At 47.3% G+C, this 22,660-nt stretch overlaps 1 protein-coding gene and 1 long non-coding RNA gene across 3 annotated transcripts in view; one reads left to right on the forward strand and one right to left on the reverse strand.

Annotated features, from left to right (window-relative positions):
- The window catches only part of LINGO1 (leucine rich repeat and Ig domain containing 1), an 827,164-nt gene that overhangs the window by 611,295 nt on the left and 193,209 nt on the right, over positions 1 to 22,660 (reverse strand). The window lies entirely within an intron of this gene.
- LOC128335086 (uncharacterized) lies at positions 618 to 15,026 on the forward strand. The gene is made up of 3 exons (XR_008311503.1): positions 618 to 711; positions 14,021 to 14,101; positions 14,960 to 15,026. It is a non-coding gene; the product is annotated as an uncharacterized LOC128335086 (long non-coding RNA).

Genomic DNA, 22,660 nt, shown 5'->3' on the forward strand with positions numbered 1-22,660 from the left:
CATACTCAGGAATTACCGAGGTAGGAGAAATAGCTGTCTGACCCAGCTCCCCTCTCCTAGGTGATCACTTCCTCCCTCTCCAGCCATGCTGTTTCCCTCACACATGATCACAAAACAGGACTATGTGCAGCTGAACAGCCTTTTCTTGTTGTAATTGTGTCTGGAACTTCTACATCATTCATGTTCCTCTCCCATTCTCTGCCTCCACTCTGACTTGTCCACCAAATTATACATATTGCCCAGACAGAGAACACACAGAGAACACCCAGACAGAACACACAGAGATATGTGTGTTCCCATGATCCTTTGAAGAATGACTGTCACAATGGCCAGTCAGCAAATGCCTCCATGCTTTATCAGTGAGAAAGAATTTTCAAAGATTCTTAACTATATTGGCTTGAATATGCCAAAGGTATCTTATTAAGATAGCTTCATTTGTTGGTATAGTGATCAGCCACCTTCCATCTAAAGAGTTAAGCAGAAGGGAACCCTGTCTTGACTGACAGGCTGGTGAACTCCAGGGCTCAGCCAATCAGCACAACAGGTGGGTGGAACCTAGTGAGCCGTTGGGAGGAAGAAGGTTTTCTTTGTTGAAAAGCTGGCTGGAGGGGCAGAGGAGGACATGTGGCCATGAGGACTGGCTGCAGGAGAATGTCTGCAGGTCTTGGGAAGCCTGGAGGGCAGGAAGCTTGAGTTCTCAACCAGAATTTGGTGAGTACAAGAAAAGGGAGCCTGGGCTTTGGCTTTGGGAAGTTAGTTTAGGGGAAAGTTTGTTTAGTCAGACTCTGTGTTGGCTTTTAGTTTCTTTTGTGTGCACTTTGTATATTCCCGATACTGTTCTATTGTTGTTTACCTGTAATGTAAACAAACTAAGAAAGACTAGCTGATGCTGAATACACCTAGGGCATTGCAGAAGACTCTGTAAGCATTTAAATGTGCTTCTGTATTTTTCTACATACCAGTTCTTTGCAACTGGGCAACTATGATTTTTTTAAGTGTGCTATCCCAACTTCATCCAGGGTGCTTTTTAAAGTCTACTGAGTATTTTTTACCTGTAACAAAAGCTGAGAAAGCCTCAGATGGAAGCAGTCTATAGCATTTGAATAAAACTGTTTTTCTCCACTCCAAGCCTGGGGGATGGTGGGTAAGCTCTGTTGATAAGTGGGTGGTGGTGGCAGCTTTTAGAACAAAAACTACAAGAAAGTTTTAGGAGAAACCTGAGCCAGAAATCTCAGCAGGGATGATTCAGCATTTTTCTTCCCCTCACGTGAGCTTGCTCAGAGACAAAGGCTTTAATCTGCTACAGTCAGATATGAATGGAATCCATTGGTGACTTACCAATGTTGGCCACATTTGCACATAATGTGGAACCACAGTTGAAAAGGCCTTTTGTTCCATGGATATTATGGCTGAATGCAGAGAACCGCAGTCATGCATGGCAACAAAACTGAGGGTTCAAGACTGGGACTGCAATCTGACAAATGACTCCAATCTAAACCCTCGGGTTGAATGAAGTTTCGTCACCTCAGCCTGAGGTTTCCAGCAGCTTACAATACATCTAAATTTGGAACTGTGGGTTGCTGGCCTTGGACCCGGAGCTGAAGGATCAAGCTCCTCCCTCAACTCCAGCCCAATTGGCTGTGAACATAAGAACAGCCCTGCTGGATCAGGCCCAAGTCCAGCAACCTGTTTCACACAGTGGCCCACCAGATGCCACTGGAAGCCTACAGGCAGGAGTTGAGGGCATGCCCTCTCTCCTGCTGTTACTCTCCTGCAACTAGTACTCAGAGACATCCTGCCTTTGAGGCTAGAGGTGGCCTATAGTCCTCAGACTAGTAGCCATTGATAGGCCTCTCCTCCATGAAGTTCTCCAAACCCCTCTTCAAGCCATCCAGGTTGTTGGCTGTAACCACATCTTGTGGCAGAGAATTCCACAAGTTGATTATGCATTGTGTGAAAAAGTACTTCCGTTTGCTGTTGCTAGATTTCCTGGCAATCAATTTCATGGGATGACCCCTGGTTCTAGTGTTATGGGAGAGGGAGGAAGATTTCTCTCTGAGGGCTGTCCTTCTGTCAAAAAGTAAGTCTGCACAGTCCACTCCCCTGCCTCTCGGTAGTCTCACTGGCTGCAGAGAGACTGCTCTCCTGAATGTACAAATTCATTCAGGAGAATGGGGCAGGGGGATGTGTAACCGTGGGTCCAGTGGACCCATGGTTCTGTGTTATATGCAGATTTGGCCACACAAAGCCTAGTTCACACTCCGCTGAATTTAACACATTCTACACATTCAGCTTCTTTGAGCTTTTGAAGAGTTATGCGGAGGATTCTCAAAAGTGGCAGCTTCTTCTGAATACGTAGAGAGAGGTTTTTCTGCCCTCTTCATCTTTAGATTTGATTTTTCACTCTCCTTCTTGTTTGTGCCTTCACTGACATGGTTCAGGAGGCGGTGTAAGGGGGTGGGTGGTTTCTTTGTTGCTTCCTGTTCAATAACACAGTTCTCAAGTCTTGAGAAATTGTCACATACCTCTGGATGTGGAATCCCTATTTATGGCACGGGATCCACCTTGTGAGTGCATGTCTAGCAGGCACTGTCTGTCACAGCTGGCCTCCCTCAGAGCAGGGGTAGGCAACACGTGGCTCTCTAGATGTTGGAGAATTACAGCTCCCATCATCCCAGGGCTGATGCGAGTTGTAGTTCAGCATTATCTGGCCTACCCCAGCCTTAGCACAAGTGTTCTCAAACCTGCCCCCCCAATGATGTCAGACTACAACTCCCATCAGCCCCAGCCACTATGGCTTCACCATGGTGGCTGGGGATGTTGGGAGTTGTAGTCCAACAACATCTGTGGGGCCAGATTTGAGAACCTCTGCCTTAGAGCAAAACCCTGGACTTTCATGCTCAAATGTGAACATGATCTGCAAACAATGTTGCTTACACATCAGACCCTGGAAGATCATGCCTTTTTCCTTCAGGAAATTGAATCCGTTGCTTCTCAGCTGCATTGTGTTTATCTTCTATTTAGGCCAGATAGTTGTGGGTGTGTTGATTTCCTGCAGTTAAGTGGGGGTTGATTTGGAGGCAGGCAGTCCAGACAGCAGATTCAGACTCAATTATGAATTGGTTTGTGAAGCAATCTGGCACTGTGAGTAATCAAGTCCAGAACTGAACATCAGGACCTACAGAAGTTCTTGGGTTTACAGCCACGGGTTTGGTTTTGTCGGACATTGCATTTGTATCCTTCCTCAAGGATCTCAGCCCTTTGAGGTAGATAAGGTTGAGAGATTGGAATGACAGCCCAAGGTTACTGAATGAGCTCAGTCCAGATCTGCTGGGTCCAGGTTTATTCTCTATACTGAGGTTCCCAACCTTGGGTCCCCAGATGCTGTTGGACTACAACTCCCATAATCCCCAGCCACAACAGCCAGAGGCCAGCGTGCCTGAGGATGGTGGGAGTTATCATCCAAAAATATCTGGGGACCGAAGGTTGAGAACTTCTGTCCTCCAACCCAGATGCTTATATGTGAGGAAGTAGAGATTCCATACCAGGTCAGGCCATTGCTCCACCTAGTGTATTACTTGAATACACTGACTGGCAGAAGTTCTCCAAGGTTTTAGGCATGAGTCACTTCCCGCAGGGATGTGTGAGTTGGCTTGCTTCGAGCCATGCCCAACATCAAGTCAACCCAGTTTAGGAGGTCTGAGTTTGAACCTGACCAGCCCCCAAAGTCGGGTATCAGTCTGAGTTAGAATCTGACCAGCTCCTGGATTGAAGAACCGGCTTGCAATCTAGCTTGCGGGGTATACTTGTAAAGGGGAATCCAGCAAGGATCCTTACAAATAATCCCATACACTAATGGGGGGGGGGCAAGGGAAAGTAGCATTTACCTGAATAAGTAAGGTGGTCAGGGTGGTGGGGGAGACATTCGGTGTGGCAGCAGGGGCTCCTCCAATCACCACCCTGGCCTCCCAAATGCCTATCTGGGCTAGCAAATGAAGAGGCCATTAGAGTCATCATGCAATGCCAGTGAACCTGGAACCAAAGATGCACGCGCTCTTTCATTGAGTGATGGCCCCATTCGCTAAGCGGAACATCTTACAGTACTCACATGTAGGTACCCACCCAAATGAAAACCAGGGTGGACCCTGCTTAGCAAAGGGGACAAGTCATGCTCGCTACCACAAGACCAGCTCTCCCCCACTGAGGCTCTCACTGGTGGGAGGCCAGGGCTGTGTTTCAGCTTCAGGAAGGGGTGACTGGATCTCCCCAACTAGCAACATGAAGTCTTAGAAAGAGACTTCCTGAAGAATGGCGAAAAAGCTATGCACGAAAAAGCTCTGGCCCATGAACCATGGTTTGCAAATGAACTGGCTAAGCCGCCCTCAGTAGCTAGAATTACTTCTCGTGTGTTTATGTGCTGTTTACAGAGCTCTGCTCTAGGGTATGATAGATGGCCAAATGGGCTCCTCAGGTATGCTCTTTCAATAATAAACAACCACCCTGCACACACTGGAAATAATATCTTGTTTTAGTTAATGAAGATGAATGCATTTTCCAAAATGTGTTTGTCTCTTGGCGGTCGGAGGCTGAGAGCTGAGATTTTCCTGGCTGCCCACTATGAATGCAATGTTCCAAGCAATGTTCCAAGCAGCCCCTGGACAAACTTCCATGCATTCCACTAGTGTAAATCTAAAGGAACCCACCACTTGTGAAGGGTCAGTGGGATTTATGGAAAACGTTCTTGGCTGAGAGGAGTTGCAAGATCAACAAGGAAGCCTGATCTCTGAGCATGTCTAGCCAGAGTGGCCAGCCTGAGACACTCCAGCTATGTTTTTGGCCACAAATCCCATGAGCCTCAGCCACATTTTTAACTCCAGCAATTGCTGGAGTGCTTCAGGTTGGCCACCCCCGTCTTTAGGGAGCAGGGAGCACCACAAGAACACCTATGAGTATGAGGAATCCCTGCATCTCTTTCCTTGGGCACAAATGATGGTGGTGCAGGAGCCTGACATCCCTATGGTGAACTGAAGACTCATGGGGTTGTTTTTTCCCCAGCCTGACAGGGCCCAAAACACTCATTTGATTGGAGGAAAGGAGATCGAGATCGATAGGGTGGGTTCTCACAAGCAAGAAGTGGGTGGCACAAGTATCCTACCTGGCTTTGGGAGCTGGACATGGCCCGTTTTGGGGGCATATGCTTGCAACACTTAGGTTGGAAGGGGGGAGTGATAGTGTGGTAGGGGTGTGCACAAGCCAGAACTCACAGTTTGGTTTGAATTTGGGCCATATTTGAACTGAACCATCTGTCACCAAACCGGTTCGGTCGAACTGACTGTCCGGTCTGTTTGACCGAACCAATTAGGTGTTTTGAGTAGCTATACTTGTAAAGGGGAATTTGGTGAGGATCCCTCTTTACAAGTAAAGAGGTGGAGTAATCCATTAACGGGCAGCTGGGGCAGTGGCAAGAAAAGTAGTTTAAAGAGTTTAACAGCCCAGTGCGGCTGCCGGTGCTGCCGCCCCTTGTCCTCGGCAGAGCCCACGTGTGTGGCTATCCCTGTTTAGCAAGCCGGTGGTGTGTGGGCAGCTTGCTAAGCAAGGAACGCCGCATGCTTGAGCTGCATCGAGGAGGGGGGAGTGGTGGTGCCAGCAGCTGCACCAGGCTGGTAAGGACTTTAAATTACTTTTCTCGCTGCACCCCTCCTGGCTGCCCTGCGATGCTGAATCGGTTCGCCTGAACCAGGCTTGATTCAGTTCGATCATGGAGCAAACCACCCCAGTTCAGTTCATGATCAAGCTGCCAAACCAGCCTGTTTTGAGGCCAACTGGTTGAGCATCGAATGGTTCATGCACACCCCTATAGTTTGAGAGCCAAGTGCAGGGTCAGATGGCTTTTCCGCCACCCTCGATCTTATGTTGAGTACAACTAGTTGACAAGATTGTGCTGTCCAATCCAACACCTGGCTCCCACCCAACCACTTTCACCACCTCCTGCCTAGATTTTTGGAAACACACGGACAAAAATGGGAAGTGCACACAGATCCCAAAGCCAGGTAGGACACTTATCCAATCCACTTTTAGCTAATGAGAAGCTCCTGGGTAGAGGTAGTTTCTCCAAATACAGATACACTGGGCCCTTTCTAATTTTGGGGAAGGGCCATAGCTCAGGGGTAGAACTCATATATTGCGTGCAGAAGGTCTCAGTCTTGATCCCTGGCATATTCTAGGAGGGCTGGGAAAGGCCTATATCCAAGATCTGGGACAGTTGCTGCCAGTCAGAGCAGACCAAGGGTTCCCATCCAGTGGTACACTAGATGTTGCTGGACTACAACTCCCATCATCGCCAGCTATAATTTATTGTGGCTGGTGGTGATGGGAGTTGTAGTTCAGCAGCATCTGGAGTACCACTGGTTGGCAATAGTGTTCCCTGTAACAGGCATTCCCAGATGTTGTTGTTGACTACAATTCCCAGAATCCTCGGCCACCTGGGGATTGCAGCTGGGGATTCTGGGAGCTGTAGTCAACTGGACTAGGACCGGGGAGACCAAGTTCAAATCCCCATTCAGCCATGAAACTAGCTGGGTAACTCTGGGTCAGTCACTTCTCTCTCAGCCTAGCCACCTGGGGATTGCAGCTGGGGATTCTGGGAGCTGTAGTCAACGGGACTAGGACCGGGGAGACCCGAGTTCAAATCCCCATTCAGCCATGAAACTAGCTGGGTAACTCTGGGTCAGTCACTTCTCTCTCAGCCTAGCCACCTGGGGATTGCAGCTGGGGATTCTGGGAGCTGTAGTCAACTGGACTAGGACCGGGGAGACCCAAGTTCAAATCCCCATTCAGCCATGAAACTAGCTGGGTAACTCTGGGTCAGTCAGTTCTCTCTCAGCCTAGCCTACTTCACAGGGTTGTTGTGAAAGAGAAACTCAAATATGTAGTACACTGCTCTGGGCTCCTTGGAGGAAGAGCGGGATATAAATGTAACAACAACAACAACAACAACAACATCACAAAATCCCTGTTACAGTTAACACTTTTTGGGGAACCCCCAGTGCAGATCATCCTAAGCTCGACGACCTGACTCAGAAGAAGCCCATTTCAGGTGTTCACCAGCAGGCTTCATTAAACAGCAGACAGTGCATTGATCAACAATCCATTAGTTATGGCTAGTGCAGAAAGGAGACCTTTCATCAGAATGCCAAAGCAGTGCCCTCTGCAGCATGACTCACCCGCTTGCCATCTGTTACCAGTCTGGAAAAGGACCCCTCAGGAGCAGCTTTTATTGGGCCTGATGGGAGAGGAATCCTCAAAACCCTATGCATTTCCATGTGGGCTTATTATTAACAATGATTCTCAATCAACAGCCGAATAACAGCAATAGCTACCCAGGCCAATGGGAGCCGAGGCCCAAATGCATGGGAAGCTGGCTACCTTCCAGTATGCTCCAGGTTTAGAATGCTGTATTGCTGTGAGCATTCAAGGCTTCCTCTGCCACCTTCCCTAATTGCACTTCTTGTATTATATCGGGCATAATACACCTGGAGGGAGTCACATATTCACATGTCTGCAAGAGCAAAACAGATTAGTTCACCGATGGCTAAGTGGCCCACCACGAGAAGCAGCCAGACTACAATGATGGATACGACCCCCTCCAAGCCAGGCAGTTCATGCGGCTACAGGCTAGAGAGAAGAGGGTTCCATCTCCGGCAATATCCTTGATTGCCTGTCTGCATTTTGCCCGGCGTGTCGGCAACAGGAAGGAACAGCAGCTGAACTTCTGTTCCAAATTGCTGCTCTTGCCGACGACCACAAGGAGAGCAATATAGATGGTTAGCAACACACTTAAAGACGGTGGCGGGTCTGTGTAAGTAAAATATCATTGCCGGCGACGTTAAGCATTTTTGAATGCTCTGGGTCCCATCCAGCCGCACTGTTAGGCACTGTTAAATCCCATTGACTTCAATGGAAAGATGTGCTCAAATTATCCCATCAAAATCAATGAAGTTTTCAAATGCTTAATTTTGGCCACATTGCACCCTTGGTTTTATATATTTAATGCCATTCAGGCAATAAACGTAAAGAGCTATCAGGCACTGTAGATCTAGGGGGATAAGTTCAGGCTTTGCATGACAGACATGAATGGGCTGCAAAGTATTATCAGAATTAGTGCTAAAACCAAGGCTGTCTGGACACATCAGAGTATGGCAGTGCTTTACAGATTCAGGGCACTATACACAATTTAATATGCACCGGAAGATATATTGGTCCAATTTTACATGTTATATGACAGCAGCCACAGCAATCCCCAATCACACAGATGTCTCCATAAAAGCCCATAAAAGATCCTAGCCTAGCATTTATGTTATCCAGTACAGTTTTTTAAAGTAAGTTGTTGGAACAACTGGCCGCATTCACATGTAACATGGATGGACCCGTGGTTCTGCACCCCCTCCCCGTTTTCCCATCCAAATTTGGATGTAACGGAGAGCGGTCTCTCTGCAGTCAGCGAGACCACAGAGAGGAAAGGGAGCTGGCTGTGTGGGCTCCCTTCTTGCTTGATCCACACTCCGGTTCCAGGGCAAGCAGCCTGTGGTTCCGAATCCAGACGTGCCACAGGCTGCCTGTAACCTCCAGTTGTAGTGACAAAACTCACTACAACCTGAGGGTTCAGATTGGAGTTCCAAACCTGAATCCTTGGTTTCATCATCACGCGTCATTGTCATGGGCCTGTAGTCCACAGAATTGCAGGCCCATTCCACTGTGGTTCCGCGTTAGGTGGGAATGCAGCCACTGTCTTGCTCCTGGGTGCAGAAGGCAAGTCTCCAATTATTTGGATCCTTCAAGGACCTAGGTGTTTTAGTGGACTACAATTTGAACCTGAGTCAGCAATACAATCCAGCTGCTAAAAAAAGCTAATGCAATCTTGGAGTGTGTTAACAGAAGAGGCAGTGTCCAGATCATGAGAAGTAATTGTTCCACTCTGTCCTGCACTGGTTAGATTTTGCTTGGAACACTGCATTCTAGGAATGACATTGATAACCTGGAATTGGTCCAGAGAAGGCCAACTAAGATGCTGAGAAGTCTGGGGACCGAGGTCTATGAGGGAGGGTTGAAGGAGCTGGGTATGTTTCATCTGGACAGAAGAAGACTAGGGGGGGGGGCGTGGTAAAGACAGCCATCTTTGAAGAACCTGAAGGGCTGTTACGCAGGAGGAGGAGGAGACTTGATTGCACCTGAGGGCAGGTGTGAGCCAATGGATTGAAATTACAAGAAAGCAGATTCAAGCTAGGTATTAGAAAGAATTTCCTAATGGTAGGAGCCTTGCGTTGGTGGAACAGTCTGCCTCATGCTCTGGTGGGTTCTCCTTAGCTAGAAGTTTCCAGGTTCAGGCTGGACCAGTGGATCCCAACCAGGGTTGGTCCAGATGTTGCTGAACTACAACTACCCTCATTCCCAGCTGTGCCTGGGGGTGATGGGAGTTGTAGTTCAGCAACATCTGGAGGAACCCTGGCTGGGAACCACTGGGCTGGGTAATCATCTGTCAAGAATGCTGTAGCAGTTTCTTGCCTGGAGCAGTAGGTTGGAATGGAAGGATCCCACTTTAAAATGCTATCATTTATTGTGCCTGATCAATCCAGGGACCTCATACTGCCTCTCAGCCACTGGGGACCACACTATACATGCCTGCTGCCTTCTGTGTCCCAAGAGGGCTCTGGAGCTTGAGCGCAGAGTGCCACCAGCTGGCTCACGAGCTCAGGCCCCAGTCACAGGCCATGAGGCCCAAAGTGAACATTCTGCACACCCTGTTGGCTAAGTGGCTACCTGGTGCAACAGTTCTTAGGAGCAGCAGACCGTGAGCTCTCCGGAGCCTAACGCAGATGAATGACATTTCTCTTAAACATTCCAAACAGTGAACTCAACTGACAATGAATAAGCTCCAATAAAACACAAATAACTCCACCACCAAGCCCGGTGTCACTGAACTGCTGCAAGCTGAATAGCGGTTGCCGTGAGAGAATATTACTTGTGGGGCGGTGCTGGTGGTCTTTAGAAAAAGAGGACCCCTTTTCTCTAACTTTCCATCCGTTACCCTGCTCTAGACTGGTTTATTTCCCTAACGGTTTGTGCCAGAAATGAGATCCCCTACTTGTGGGGTGAAGCTTTTTTTAGAAAACGAGATCCCCCTTTCTCTAACTTCTCATCCATTACTCTAGTCCAGACTTGTTTTTTCCCCTAGCTTTTGATGCCAGAAATTAACAAGGTAAATGTGGTATCTCACTAGTATGCTGCAATAGAACTGTTAAGAGTGCTGTAAGTAGTGCATTAATTCCATAATCCAAGAGTCCTGCGAACCCAAAGTGCACACACCTGCAAAGCGTCTGCCTGCTTCTCTTTTGTCTGATTTACTTCTCTGGCATGCATCCCTGCTTGGGTGAGATAGCTTTGCTGTGTCTCTGCACCGGAGGTGACTACAGCACTCATTCAGTCCAAAACCTGGGTCCTTCGGCATGCAAAGCCAATGCTTCAACACGAAGCTACAGTTGCATCCTTTTATATATGCATGTACATGGGTGCAGCTGCATAGCCACCATTGATCAGGGAAGGACAAGCATCCCCCAGCTGCTGTAGCCCTGAGCACTCCTGGGTGCCACCAGAAACTAGCCACCCTCTTTCCCCCACACCTTTGGTGCTCTGCTGATGCTTGTCCCTCTTCATTCACCGTTCATGGTGAATGAACGGACGTGCTGCAAGCGGATGGGCATCTCACCCATCTTGCTGCTGGTGGCCACACCTCTTGCATATGAGGTCTTACACAGAGTATGTGGCCAGCACACACTGACACACACGCACATTAGCAGGGGCCTCTGGTCGAGCTTGTCACACAGCCACCAGCAAGCAACTTATGCTGCTGCATGGGTGTTCACTCATGGGAATATGCACTCAGGGATTTAATATCTAGCTACACTGGGAAGGAAAGCATGGGCAAACTGGAAGCATGACAAGGCTAGCAACTCACACTGAACTCAGCGAGGTGCCTCCAAACAGCATATTCTGGGAGAGAACTTACGATAGAGGGTCCAAAAATACAGTCCAATTCATACAGGTTTTATGATTTAAATATTTTTGCCACAGAAGTTTGATTGACCTGAACATTTCAGGTTTTTCAAAGCACAAAGTATACAAAGCTCTGGCAACAAAGCCACATGGATGGCAGACTGAGCTAAAGCAGTCGAGGAGCAGGGATGAGAAGCTTAAACAAATTTAAATTATCTTTACATACTTTAGTTTACAAAGAAGGGAAGAAGAGAGTTGCTCTCAATTTTACCGGCCCCAGCTGGCTGGTGGTCAAAAGAGGAGAACTCGTTTTCATCTAATGGGAGACGACTCCACTTTGTTAACTCAAACTTTCCCATTAATCACCTTTGTCCGTTCCAGCGCTTCCAGGCCACAATAGTATATGAAGAGCACTAATGTATTCTCCTACTTCTCTACCCGGTAAACATCTATGACACTGTACAGAAGGATTTATCCTGACAGGAGGCTTTCGACACAATCAGGATAATTTAAAAAGACCACCCTTTTAGTGGTCTCTCACTCACTCTCTCAGAAACCTGTGGGTATTCGGGATGTACATGAAACTGATTTTGTATTTTGTTTCAAGTTCAAAGCAAAATGCAGATGGACAAAACATTTTGTCAAAACAATGGTCAACCTGGTTGTGTTTACAAAACAGAACTTGAAAAGCCTCGAGTGTTTCGGCCATAGGGAATAGTGGGGGAAATTGAAACACCCCATGGTTCCCCATGGATAGCTCCTAGGGGCAACACAGTGGGTTGAGTGTTAGGGCCTGAGGGGTGCTACTTACCACCCAACCAACAAAAGAAATGGGAAATCAGGCAAATTTAAACACATTTTTAACCTTTCCCCTACCCGCCCCCCCAGGATTGCAAGTCAATGAGAAGCCAGTGCCAGAAAACCAATCAGCAAGGGAAATACAGGCCTCCAAAATGGTGCTTGAAACACTGAAACATTCCTAATTGAAATGGGGTTCTGGAAAAATGGAAATGGAAATGGAGCAGAAGACAGGTGCTTTATTTAAAGGGTGTTGTGTTTCAAGCTCGAAATGCCCCATTTTGAATCGAAACATTTTGACGTTGAAACATTTTGCACATCCCTAGTGGGTACCTGCTTTGGTGACTGGAAGCGATCAACAACTGCAGAGATGATGCTGCTGATGCTATTGTCACCTTAACAAAGCTCCACGTTGGACTTCTCAAGTCAAGTCAAGTCAAGTTTTATTTACGGTCCTAGACCAAACAAGACTTCTCTTTTCTCACTGTCTGAGACATCTGCCTTAACACAGCAGTGTGTTCTGACTACAGGTGTAAGAGTAATATGTACAGAAAGGGAGATGGGCTTTGGGAAGAATTGGGACTGAAGTAGAGATAGGAGTTACAACTGAGCAAATGAGTTAGAAAGAGCAGAGGTAACAGCCATTGGCTTTAGCCCTCATCAGACATTATGAGCACAAACAGTGTTCGCAGTTTCAGCGTGGAAAGCAAGGAGGAAGTCCCACCCACTTCTGCCTGCCACTTATGGTTGCAGCTGGTTAGAGGAGAGCTGGTCTTGTGCTAGCAAGCATGCATTGTCCCCTTAGCTAAGCAGGGCCCACCCTGGTTTGCATTTGAATGGGAGACTATGTGTGAGCACTGTAAGATATTCCCCTTAGAGGATGGGGCTGCTCTGGGAAGAGCATCTGCATGCAGAAGGTTCCAGGTTCCCTGCCTGGCATCACCAAGATAGGGCTCAGAGAGACTCCTGCCTGCAACTTTGGAGATGTCACTGCCAGTCTGTGTTGACAATACTGAGCTACGTGGACCAATGGTCTGACTCAGTAGAAGGCAGCTTCCTATGTTCCTATCTGAAGGGGGAAGTGCATAAACATGACGGCTGGCAGTTCTATAATCAGCAACTAGGATCGCCCAAGGCTGCCACTCACAGAAGCACTGGCCGTCATGGTTACAGTGTTATCTCCTTCAGACAAATGGAGCTGTAACTGTAAGTGGCCAGCAGGAGGGGGTGAGTGACAGCAGTGGGGCAGGACGGCCTCTCCGCTTCCCGCGCTGAAACCACAAGCACCGCTTTAGCTCGTAGCGTCTGAAGAGGGCTTTTGCATAGTGACTTTCCTGGAGCAGAAGATCAAACCAGTTTCCTTCTGTGAAATGGAAGCAATCTTTTCTCAACATGTGAGCCAAGATGCCTCCCAGCCGAGATATATTTTTGCCCTTGGTGATGCCCTTCCAGTCATGGAACTGTCACTAACACATCTCAGACGCTTATTATGTATGTATGTATGTATGTATGTATGTATGTATGTATGTATGTATTTAATCAAATTTGTACACCGCCCCAAACTTTCATCTCTGGGCGGTTAACAATAGCATAAAAAAAGTTAAAACATATACAAAAAAACATAAAAACAATTTAAAAATAAACCAGAGATTAAAACCCAAAAAATCTTTAGGAAACTGAGAAAGCCTAGGCGAAAAGATGGGTTTTCAGGTGTTTTTTGAAAATTGCCAGAGATGCACCAATTTGCATCTGGTGGCACCATATGAATGATGTCTCTAATGAACTAAGATGTTTGCACATAAACATGTATGCATTCACCCAATCTGCTTATTCCTCCAATCCACTTTGGGAGGGGAGCGGAATGCATGGATTTGGGCAAACTGCATGTACATCATGCATGTGGCTCACAAAAGTTGCCATGGGCATGGTGTTGGGTGCACATAATCCCAAGGTCCAGTCTTCCCAGAAGACATTCTTCAGGTGGTACTACCAGATACGAGTGCTTCCGAGACACGCTGGTGCCAGTCCCATGACTGGAAGGGCATTACCATGAGCCTTCTCTGCTGGGCCAGAGTGTGCTGCCTTCAACAGTTTGGGGAAATGTTGAATTGGGGGCTTCTTGGCTCCTATGTTTAGCGACTGTGCTACACAGGCTCTTTTGTGTTTGCTGCAGGTTCTGAGCTGCGCCAATTTAAGCTAATGACTCTTCTGCTGCTGTGTAGTACACGATCATTTCTCTGGAGATCTAGCAGAGGTGAGTTAAGAGCTTCTAATTATTTCCTGCACTTCCAGCTTGCTTCAACCTTCGAGTAACTCTTTTTATACACAAAGAAGTCAGCAAGAGGGAGAACCAAACTAGCTCATATGACAACGGAATTGTCTGTTTCAACCTGGATCTTCCCCAAATGCATAGGGGTGGATCTGATTAATTGATTTTTTTAAGTCAAAGGGAATGCACAGGCTGGGTGTGTTAAATTCTCCCACCACAGGAAAGCACAGTAATGGCCTATGGAGGGAACCAACTGGGAGCATGACTGGGGTCCCTATGGAAGTGCTTGTGCCTCCCATGCTGGCCTATGTCGGGCGAGCCAGTGGCTGGTATGGGGTTTTTTTTTGCTAGGTTGGGGGTGGCAAAAGGGTTTCCCCACACCAATGACACTGATCAGTGGGCAGAGGGTGGGGGGAGAGGCAGAATGCCTTTGTTTACAACGAACAGGCACACAGTCTGGACAGGGGATGGAGGAGAAATGCAGGGAACACTGGTGAGCAACCAGAGCCATCATTTTGCAATGGGAAGCTTACTCATGCTGATTTCTCAGTGCTCTTATACTGAAGGGAAAGTGCAAGAGGCACCATTTCTGGGTGCCGGGAGCCTCATTGATCTCAATGGCTCAACAGCTGATGATGCCCGGTGCCTCCTCGGCACCTTTAAGGGCTGGCAGAGAAGAACAGGGGTCAGTCTTGGACTGAACCAGGGCTTTGAGCCAGGGTGTTTAACCTCTTAATGCTCACCTCAGAGGGAGGCACCTGCCTTGCAGAAAGAATTGGGGAAGCATGCGATTTTGCTTGCTCGGATGTTAATACATTAAGCAACTGGTGTCCCTTCTTCAAGATATATCTGGTATCTTCGTTCTGGATGTGGAGACAATGCCTGGCACCATTTCAGAGGTAGGAGGAGTTATTCAGCTCATTTTCCTAATAATTAGGTGAATTACATATATTAGGGTAGGACCAGCATCCTACCCCAGCTCATGAGCTGTGTGATCATGCAAGAGGAAAACCGCATGGTTGGAGGGGGTGGTAGTGATCATTTGGGAGAAGATGGGGTTGTCCTATCCAGCTCTTGTATCCATCACTTGGTGGAGGCAGGAGGAATCACTGTTCGACCCAGCTCCTCAGTCCCAGGGGATTATTTCCTCCCTTTCCAACCTTGCTTTCCCCCTTGTACTTGGTCACAAATCAGGAGTACACACAGCTCCCAAACTAGGGTAGGATGCTGGTTCTACCCTATTGAGGATCATGTGAACTTTCTTCTTGAATAAGTTCCAGTGTAATTTGGAGCTCATTGCCCCCCTTCCCCACATCACAGAAGCAAAACTATGCACAATAAGAGAAATCCTGCACATTTGCATAATGTACCAAAATCACAGAATTCAGATTTTTCTTGTTGCAGAATGGATTTTATCTCTATCCATGCAGAGCACCTTCAGCTCTACCTACACTCTGTCCTCCATTGCCTTGCTACCCAAAGTCAATTGCTGTTGCTCAGCGTAGCTTATTGAAATGCTACAAAAAATCTTGTACAGCCTCTGCATGTGTGCTAGCTCCTCAGTATTATATTGCTTGTTTATTTTTAACAAGGAGATAGCAATACTCCGAGTCATGTTATTATTTCTTCTACCGTTTGATTTTAAAGCATTTATGGAGCGTTTTATCATGAGATGCCAAAACCACAGACCTGACAGTGAAAACAGCCAAGTAGCATCAAGAGGCTGTTGCGTCATCTGCAGGTTGCCATTTTATTGGTTATAACATTGTGGGAAGGAAACATGATGGATCATCTCATTTTACAAGGAGGTATTTACCAGCACCCTTAATTCCTGAGGAATCTAATGCAAGTTGAAGGAAGGCAACCACTTTGCATCCTCCCCAGGCTTTGTAAATTGTAGTTGCAAGCCAAAGATTTTAGCAAAAGCAGGGGGAGAATCTGCCATTTTGATTTCTTACTTGCAATAATAGAAAAAATATTAAAACAGTGTGGGTTGGATATTTTAAATTTAATTTCATATGTACATGTAAAGTTCCTCTCTCGACAGAAGAGAGAAATGTCCTGCTTTTCTGGCAGGAAATTCTCCTATACTCGTCTCATTAAGGGTAAGTTTGGATGTGGATGTAACTGTAACAGGCCTATGTATTTGATTGCATCAGCCTACTCCAGCCATCAGAGCCTCTTTCCTTCTTTTCCCACCTCAGGGGCACTTTGGAGCTGCACATCTTATGTAGGACATAAAGTTTGCCTAAGGTCTACCACAGGGTTGCACAGCTTCAGCCCTCCTGCCGATGCTGGACTACAACTCCCATTATCCATAACTATTGACCACTCTGTGGCTGGGGATGATGGGAACTCTAGTTCAACAGCTGTAGAGCTAAGGTTGTGCAGCCCTGGTCTGCAAGCATAAGTTAACAGCGAATGATTCGGGGAGGCATTTACCACCCCCACCAGCCTTTGCTCCAACCCCTCCCTAGCGGCGTTCACTAACTATGATGGGTAAGAGTTGAGCACTCAACTGGAAGGTTGCAGCTTTCCAAACAATCTGTCCACTTCCTCAGGCAACACTATCTGAAATGCACCCAGTCTAACAAGACCAGATGGTGCATTGGTAGTTCTGGTTCTGCAAAAAGCTCAGCATCCAAGTCAGCGCAGATATGAACAACTATGAAATGTGAACAAACTGAACACAGTGGTCTGATGAGGGCTCAGTTTGATGGTCTTTGGGGTTCTCACTTAGGAGTCTCAGAACCACTCAAAAGAGCTTCGCTGGATGACATTCAGCGAAAACAATGACGGTGGTGAAGTAGGAAGTATTTGCGGACATCACCACCACCCAACAGGCCCTAATGTGAACTCTAGCCTGCATTTGGTCATATTCACTTAGAATTTTCTGGACTTAGCTTGTCTACTGAGAGGAGAGCTGGTCTTGTGGTAGCAGGCATGACTTGTCCCGTTAGCTAAGCAGGGTCTACCCTGGTTGCATTTGAATGGGAGACTTGATGTGTGAGCACTGTCAGATCTTCCCCTCAGGGGATGGAGCCACTCTGGGAAGAGCAGAAGGTTCCAAGTTCCCTCCCTGGCAGCATCTCTCTCAGCAGATAGGGCTGAGAGAGATTCCTGCCTGCAACCTTGGAGGAGCCGCTGCCAGTCTGTGTAGACAATACTGAGCTAGATGGACCAAAGGTCTGACTCAGTATATGGCAGCTTCCTATGTTCTATGTTCTACTGACCCACTTCATCACCATAACTCTTCTGTATACCAGGGAACCACGTTGACTCTGTGGGTTGGTAGAGGGCATTCGGGCATGATGAATGACACCCCTGCTAACTTGGCAAAGAGGCACCTTTTAACGTGGTGATTCTCTTTATTTAGCCACAGGAGAGTAACTGGCTTTATCTACCCCCAGCACAGTACCTCCAGTGACTGTTGCTGGTATCTATCTATGCATACCTTGATTCCACACAATTACTTATCCTACCTAGTTGTTTGCTCCCACACAACCAAATATTGGGAGCACACACAGCTCACAGTCCTGTGGAGTCTCCTCCCCATTTTTCGGTTGTGTGAATGACCTCTGTTCTTGTGATCCCAGCGTCCAATGCAGGCACTCAGAGAGATCAGAATGGTGGACAGACAGTACATCTAGTGAGAGGAACTAGTCTCCCGTTGGACCAGGCCCATCCCTGGTCCATCCGCCACCCACCACTGCCTACCTACAACAATTCACATTAGATAAGCATATTCCAGGAATGATTATGCCCAAGGTGTGTTTGTTTGAGTGCACAAGGAGAGAGAGATTAGATGCCTCGTGGAGATAAACTTTTAACCTCACCATTTTATCAACACAAAGAATGTTACTTCTTTTATTTCCATTTGTGAGCCTTCTGAACCCCTCAAAGACACCTCAGCAGTGATCAAGGTAAGTCAGCTACAGAGAATGATAGCATCCAAAATGGCATCCAAAAATCAGCTTGGTGCAATTTTGAACACATTTCGCAATGCCATCAGTTAAGGTCTTATCCCCTCCACAAAAGGAGATGTACAGATTACAGGCTTCTGCAGACTCCTATGCAATACCACAATGTCCATCAGACAGCAGAACAATGCTGCATGTCACTTAGGCCTTCTAACATTCCAAGCAGATTCATAATGGGCTCTGTAACAAAGAACTGTCTTTAAAAACCCCAGGTTTTGTGAGCTTGTCAGCAGAACAAAGTTGTGAGTATCTAAAAATCAAAACAAGGTGTTCGTAGAGGAAAGAATTTACTCAACTACTCCTAAGACATTATCCCCTGGAATCGAACTGGCTGGAGAAAGAACAGAAAATAGAATCTTAATAAAAGGAGATTGTTCTTTTAAATCAACTTATTCTGTTTGCTAACAGATGGAGTGAGTCAACATCCAATGTAGGATAAGAAGATGGATCTTCACAAACTATGCTGGGAAAGGTCATCTGGAGGTTTGGACAGTAGTATCGGCAATCTGTAGATGAAACCCAGTTCAACCTCGTTTATACCAATAGGTGCCAGGAAGGCAGTGGAAACCCTAAACTTTTATCTGGAGGCAGTTCTGGTTTGGATGAGGGCAAAGAAGCTGAAGCTTAATCCAGACAAAATGGAGGCACACTGGCTAGGAAAGTCCATTGATCCAGGTAGTGATCTGTCCTTGATAGAGTTGCATTTCCCCAAAGGACCAAGTGCATTGCTTAGAAATGCTTCTGAAACAGTGTTATGCTTGGATGTCCTGGCAACAGTGGCAACCAGGAGTGTTTCCTACCAATCGGGTTTGGTGTGCCAGCTACAAACCTACTGTCCAGTCTTGTTCCAAAGAGGATAAACTACAAGATTGGTGAGGGAAAGGAAGGTGGGTCAAGGCTTCAGCACCATGGGGAGCTCTGAGGGACATGTTGCTCCACCACCAATCAGAGGCATATGGAGCCCTGGAATACCTTGGAGCTCGGGCTGCCACTCCTGGGCTCCATCTCCTTGATTGGAGACTGGAAGCATTACAGGGGAAACTTTCTGTCATTAAATCTGGCACTCCACCACTTCTCTATCAGATTCTAATTAGTCTGTTGCTGGCTGCTGTTGCTTAGCTTTGTTGTTGATGTCTCTGGGAAGGCCACCAGTAGGGCATGATGTCAACAGCCTTCTGCGACGGTTGCCCCTCAGCAACTGGTATTCAGTGTCATATTAGAGATTTTCTTTAGCTATCATGAATATTAGCTGCCTAGAGATTTTCCCTATACAACGTTCTCAAATCCCCTTTCAAGCCATCTAAACCAATGGCCATCCACATGCTTTGTGGCAGGGAATTTCATAAATGTCTTATGCATTGTGAGCAGGTGTATTGTTTTTTTGTCTAATTTGAATCTACTGCCCATCAAATGTGATGGGTGTTATCATCTGCTGGGGAATGGGATGAGGAGAATTAGCTCTGTAGAGAGGCATGTGGTGGGAATAAGTCCCAGGAGCTATCCTGACGATCAGCAAAAATCGGGCCAGCCTCCGCTAGCCCAATTTTTGCTGATCATCAGAACCACCGGGCTCGCAGCCGAGCCCAGTGGTTCTGGAGTGGCTAACCCACTCTATAACCCCTGGTAAAAAGCAGGTTTGCGGAGCAAATGCTCCGCAAACCTGCTTTTTACAATCGTGAGTAGCCATCACACCACACCTACTCATGAGTAGACCCCTGGCCGGCAGGCGAAAAGCCACCTCCTGGCTCCGGGGGTCTCCCCAGTATGCCCTGTGCACTCACACAGAGCATACTGGGGCTTGCTGGGGCCGCGCGTCCCCCGCTCCCCCACCCCCCGCCAGCTCTGTCATGGAGCCGGCCACCCAGGACTCCATGCCCGAAGGCAGTCCAACCAACACAGTTGATCTTAACAATCTGCTCTTGAGTAGAAAGTCGACCTCTGACTTTTGAAGGTATTACAGGTCTCCCAGCCAATGTCAGCACATATATATTCTTGAATCCCTGGAGATCTGCAGGCATGCCTATTCTTAGGAATGTAACAAAAATCCATGGTTTTCATTTGGCACAGTTTTAGAAAATGGCACACGTGTATTTGTAGATATGTGCCCCAAATATAGCAAGAGGTTTCTAAACTGGGTATCATGGATCCATAAAGAAGCTTTGTGTGCACAATGTGCAATTAAGTGAATTGCATTGAATGGGAGAATGCATACTGGCCCAGCAGCGTCTGTGACAGCAAACCAACTCTTTGAATAAGGAATGGTGGTGATTAGTAATAGCTCCGCACTATGAACAATTAAAACCAATCAGCGATTTGAATGGGAAACTCTGTAGAGAATAAAATGACACCAGCAGAATAGCAAGCCACTTTATTGAGGGAGGAGTGATGAGTAATACAAGGAACAAGCATTTGAATCAGGCACACTGAGAGAAACAGCACCGTACTATACACAATTGTAAGTCAGGCTGCCTTATGAATGCGGAAAGCAGATCTTGTGGTAACAAGCATGAATTGTCCCCTTTGTTAAGCAGGCTCTGCCTTGGTTTGCATTTGGATGGGAAACTACTAAGATATTACCCTTAGGGTTGGGGCCGCTCGGGGAAGAGCACCTGCATGCAGAAGGTCCCAAGTTCCCTCCATGGCAGCATCTCCAGTTAGGGCTGAAAGAGACTCCTGCCTGCAACCTTGAAAATGCCGCTGCCAGTCTGTGAAGACAATCCTGAGCTGGATGGACTAATGGTCTGACTCAGTATAAGGCAGCTTCATAGAGGAGAGCTGGTCTTGTGGTAGCAAGCATGACTTTTTCCCTTAGCTAAGCAGAGTCCAGCCTGGTTGCATATCAAAGGGAGACTAGAAATGTGAGCACTGGAAGATATTCCCCTCAGGGGATGGAGCCACTCTGGGAAGAGCAGAAGGTTCCAAGTTCCCTCCCTAACTTCTCCAAGATAGGGCTGAGAGAGATTCCTGCCTGCAACCTTGGAGAAGCTGCTGCCAGTCTGTGAAGACAATACTGAGCTAGATAGACCAATGGTCTGACTCAGTATATGGCAGCTTCCTATGTTCCTATGTTCCTGTCTTAACTAGGTTCTAAAAAAACTCCAAATAAATACACCCTTTATTAGAGGAAGTTTGCCATAATGTCATCCTTATGAGCCCCATTTAATATTCCTTTACTGCTTATTTTTGTGTTTCCTCCATGTTTTATTGTGATCTATTGTTTTTGCGACCCACCTGAAGCAGCATTGTCCTAGAGGGATGGGGCATGAATATCTTTAAATTAAATAAATACATAATACACAACAAACTTTGAAAGACAGCTAACTATTAACATAAATGTGTGAACTCTGACATTAAAAACAAACCAAAAAAAGAAGAGCTGTAACAGCAGCAGAATCACTGTTACAGCAGGACTCTGAAGAAGTCTAGAGGGGGTATTCAGATAAGGTCAGAAGCCTGCTGAAAAAGGATGGATTTGACAATCCATCTAAAGGTGAAGACTGGAAGGGTGGGGAGATGGTCCCACAACCCGGGCATAGCAGCAAAGGAAGCCCCAGCTACCCTGAAAGATCTCACCCTTAGGGGATGGAACCGCTTTGGGAAGAGCACCTGCATGCAGAAGGTACCAAGTTACTTCCCTGGCATCTCCAAAACGAGATGCAATGTAATGTTTGGGAAAACAGTGATAATTAGCCTTGGCAATTTGTCTTGGTTTAACTGTGGCCAGAGCAGAAAAGCTGATTGCATCTAATCAAGTGGACAAAACTTGAACTTCATCCTTGATTGCCTACAGTCCAGTATAAAAAGATGACTGTATCTTTCTGTGGATTTGTGGATTCTGTGGAAAGACTGTGAGCCAGGTCTCACGATCAGTGGGAGCTGGTTTGGGAAGCACAGCAGGGAGAGCGGGCTAAGCTCGCTCTCCTTGCAGACGATACGGGTGGGATGATCCCTGCAGACGATCCAGGCAGGAGCCCTGGGCAGCCAGATCGGCCACCCACGTGATTGCTGGCTCCGTGAAGGAGCTGGTGGGGGCTGGGGAGCTCAGAGCCGCGTGGCTCCTGGAAGCTCCAGGATGTGCTTGCGTGGGGCATCTTGGAGAGACCCCCGAGCTGAGGAGGCCCCAGTCAGGGGTCTACTCATGTGTCGCCACGTGACAGCTCCAGTATGCCCTGCATGAGCATGCAGGGGATACTGGGAAGACTCCTGAAGCCGGGAGCCGACTTTTTACCTCCCCTCCGGGGGGTCTACTCATGAGTAACCGTGAAGCCACACCGCGGCTACTCACGATCTTCAAAACCACTCGCTCTGCAAAGCTGGTTTTAGGGCGGGATAGCTGAGCCCGGTGGTTCACACGATGGAGCGAAATCAGGCTAGCCTCTGCTAGCCCGATTTCACCCCATTGTGTGAATGGCCTCAGTATCTTTCTGTGGATTCTCCAAGACTGGAAGGCGTGGAAAAGATGCTGCCAGACTGTGCAGACAATACTGAGCTAGATGGACTAATAGTCTGACTCCATATAAGGGAGCTTCCTATGTACCTCACCAACCTTACTGCAGAGGGGTGT

The sequence above is a fragment of the Hemicordylus capensis genome, chromosome 10 (genome assembly GCF_027244095.1).
Source record: "Hemicordylus capensis ecotype Gifberg chromosome 10, rHemCap1.1.pri, whole genome shotgun sequence".
Lineage (NCBI taxonomy): Eukaryota > Metazoa > Chordata > Lepidosauria > Squamata > Cordylidae > Hemicordylus > Hemicordylus capensis.